This window comes from Buceros rhinoceros, unplaced genomic scaffold (genome assembly GCF_000710305.1).
Source record: "Buceros rhinoceros silvestris isolate BGI_N320 unplaced genomic scaffold, ASM71030v1 scaffold15424, whole genome shotgun sequence".
NCBI lineage: Eukaryota > Metazoa > Chordata > Aves > Bucerotiformes > Bucerotidae > Buceros > Buceros rhinoceros.
Genome location: NW_010410169.1, coordinates 34,522 through 38,394, shown reverse-complemented (window position 1 = coordinate 38,394; position 3,873 = coordinate 34,522).

The window sequence follows — 3,873 nt, the reverse complement described above, 5'->3', positions numbered from 1 at the left end:
TCAGCAGGACTTTGCAAGTCCTGGTGAGTTCCCACGTGGGGCCATGACATTCATTTGCTTATCTTGCACGGGACTGTGACATTTATTTGCCTATCTTACAGAGGAAGGAGAGGCAGGAGACATGCAGCCAAGCTTGATTAAATGCACCTTTGGGCTGCGGAGGCATCTTTGACCTGTCTGAAGGAACTTTTCCTCACATGGGCAGCTTGAAAAACCCTGTGTCAAGATGGGTTGATGTGTGGAGCATGCTAAAGCAGAGTGCATCTCTTCTTGCAGTGGAAGCACACCTCTGATTTGAGGCTCATTAGAAAACTACAAATAGCATTACTGATTCTTTGCCCTTAGTTTCACAGGTGCAGATTTCAGGTTGGTCAACTCCGGTTAGCTGCTTAGCTTTGAATTCAAGGAGGAGATGCAAGAATCTAGGGGAGGAGTCTTAATATAGTACTTGATTGCAAGTACTTTTTTTTTTACCTGATTCAAAATAGTCAAAAGCTGACTTCCTGCTATTTTTTTTAGCTCATTTTTCTCCTTTTCCTTCCCCCAGCTATTTTGCTGAGGAAAACTAGTGTTAACTAATGGCTCAAGGTGCCCCTTGCTGGAAATCAGAGCTCTAGAGGTTAACATGCCAGCTGTAACATACCTGAGGTTTTCTCGGTGGTAGATGTTTTGTTAATAAACCTGTGAAACAGAGTGTGTTTCATATGGTTCTACTTTGTTTAATGGCAGAAGGTTGCAGCGTTTTGTGTCAGAAGAAACTGGCTCAGAGCATATGCTGTGCATTGGCTTCAACAGATCCCAGATGTTTTGTAAGGACCTGGTAATTTCTGCAATAACCATTGTAACAACTAATCCTGGTAATGCCTAACTCTTTGATTTTTTTGCCAGTTTGAATTTTTGGTATAAATTTTTTCATATCTATGTTTTAACAACGTTAGCCAATGAAGTATAAATACACGGTAGTGCTTAGGATAGCTCACAAACACACTGTGAGAATGCTTCCTTTTATTAATAGCACTAAATCATGGAGCTGTCTTTCCATTTTGCATACCGTGACCCAGAGTGCTGAGTGACACAAGACAGCAAGCGCAGCAAGCTGCTCTGTTCAAAAGGGGCAGCCGGGGGAATTCGGCAGGCTGTCGGCCTGGTGTCCTGCCACCATGGGGGTTTACTGGCTTTAAGTGAGAAAGTGGAAATGATCTGATGCTGTGGATGGTTCCCTGATTCCTTTTCTGCCTGCAGGAGGGGAGGTACTTTGAAGTATAACTGGAGTTTAGTATGGGGAGCAGGAAAAGAAAACCCGTTAGTTTGAGAGCAGAGATATATGACTGTGTTATTAAAGCACACAGATGAAGATGAAAATGCACAATGCAATCGGTTAATAAAAAATGAACGATAAAAGTAGTTTGCAGTAATTTTTTATTGCTATTTTTATTTTAAAAGGCTCTTCCTAAGAAAAAAGGTCTGTGTTTTTTGGAGAAAATACCTATCCCAACTAATAAATACTACTACTCATCGTATCTGTAAAATGCCATAGATCCAATAGGTTACTGCACCAGAATGAAAAGCTTTTTCGTGTGACACCAAAACATTTGGAAGGGACTAAAGAGGATGAGGGACAAGTAGAAAAGAAGAACAAGAAAGTGATGTCCCTGTGAGATGGGGGTGTTAATTTTGGGGCTGAAGCTCCCTTTTTAATGTGGCTATTTGGTTACTGACTTACCTTTAACTCTTCCTCCTTAAGATTTGGTTGTGGCCGCTGGGGTGTGGGAGAGCAGCTTTGTTCCCCGGATCTGTGCAGGGTGACTGCGTAACTGCAGCTTCACCCTGCACCACCATGCTTAAAGTACCTTTAAGAAAAGTGTAGCTTTGCTGCTTCTCTTTATTTTTCTTCTTTTGCATCATATTTTTGCAGTCATATATTACAGCTTGTGAAAATACTGTTCAATGGCATGAAAAATTAGGTATTTTTGGAAAGCTAGAATATGTATTTTAAATTCCGGCTTGTTGCACACGCTTCAGAAAATATTTTATGAAGTTTCATCTCTTAGGGGAGGGAATTAGGTTGTTAATAAGTCTGGCAATCAATAGTGGCAATAGTTGTTCCCCTTATAATACTGAAACAGAGCACTGAAAAACTTGGTCTTGGTGTGTTACTCAGGCAGGTGCTTGGTAAAAGGATTTTGAAAGAGGTTCATATATTTAAGTCTGAGAGGAACTTCCCCAGTGTCTTACCAGTTTGTAAAATAATTTCCTGCCTAGCGCATCTACACGAAGCTATCTGGTACAGTACTGTTTAGATCACTTCTACAGTTTTCCATATTGAACCCATTTTGATTATCTGTCTTCAGATGATGGCTTAACCAAGGAGTGGTGTTGGATGCTCATATGTAAATTACCATGCTTAAAGCTTGATGCTCAAAGGTTATACTTTGTTTTGAAAGATTTGGGCTGAAATTCACAAACGAAATGCAAATTGTAGGCTGATGTTTTCCACTCTTCTGTCACACTTGGATTTTGCAGCTTTGAGGCTTGAACTTAGGGACTTTTCTGGCTCATTTCAGGGCAGGTGCTATCAGACGCATAGTCTGGTCAAGACTTTGCGTCAAGTCAAGACTTTCGGGGGAATAAGGGAAGGCAGAAATTATTATTGTCATTATCATAATTATTATTATTTTAAGTCCTAGGCCTGAGTTTCCTTGTATCTGCTTACCTTCCTTTTTAGTTAATATTCTTTTTGTTGTTGTTTTGGGGCGTGGGGGATTTTTACTACTAAATGGGTTCAGTGTAAAGGTTTCCTGTGGACTGTTAAGATCTACCAAGCAAATCTGTGCCTTAGCTGTCCTACAGGACAGCTAAGTACTCTTCCATTACATAAAGAAACTGAAAGGCTTGGATTAATGCAGAAACAGCAAAAGGCAGCTCCCGTAGGAAGATTATCACTCTTAATTGCTGTAGGAAGATTATCGCTCTTAATAATTAAGCAGGGCAAGCTTATCAGCTGCCAGAGGTCTTTCATGTGTTTTGCTGAACTGTTCTAACTTAAAATGGTTTCTGTCAAGATGGAAATTTTTGGCTGCACTCTGAGTAGAAAAAGGAAATGGTTGGGTGCAATATTTGACAAGAATGTAACTTCCTATTGCCGTGAGCTCTGCAGCCCCACTGTGCTTCCTGCCAGTGCCTCCCCCTTCTCTCAAGGCAGGAGCCGGATCCCATGAGCAGAAATACTGCATTGCCCCAGCACATGAAAGTGAAACCCCCCTCCTGAAGGAGGGCTGCTGCTGAATTGGCAGAAATTGGCCCTTCGGGAGAGTTTTTGAGTGAAATCGTGTGTGCTTGATGAAATGAATTTTTATTTTAACTGGTAAAAACAGAATTGCAATCAATAACATTAAAAAGGTGAGGTGAGTTTTCAGTTGGATCTCTTCCTTCGATACTGGCAGTTGTCCTGTAGACACTCTGCAGGAAGAGAAAACAAGTTCATTGTTATTTTTAAGGGAATTCATTTGGTTGAGGCAGGTGTGATGGAATTGGTATTTTTTTTTACACTTCTGAAGTATCTGTCTCTTCCTTTGTTAGATTCCTAATTATGTTAGTACAGGACTATGCTTAAAAACAGCCCTTACCACTTAAATCTTCTGCTGTGGTTTTGCTGTTGCAGGGGCAGAATTAAATACTTTACTACCTAGTAAGTAAAATCAAGTATTTAGGACCAAGGCAGGTGGGTTTGTGGTCTATCTTCTGCCTTTCTTAAGGTTCTTCTATCCTACTTCTTTCACAGGGCCATGCTATGAATTTTGACTGCTTTCAGTAAAATGCTTTGAAAACCGTGGGTAGGGAATAGTCATTTAAATTTCATGGTATTTCAGCAGG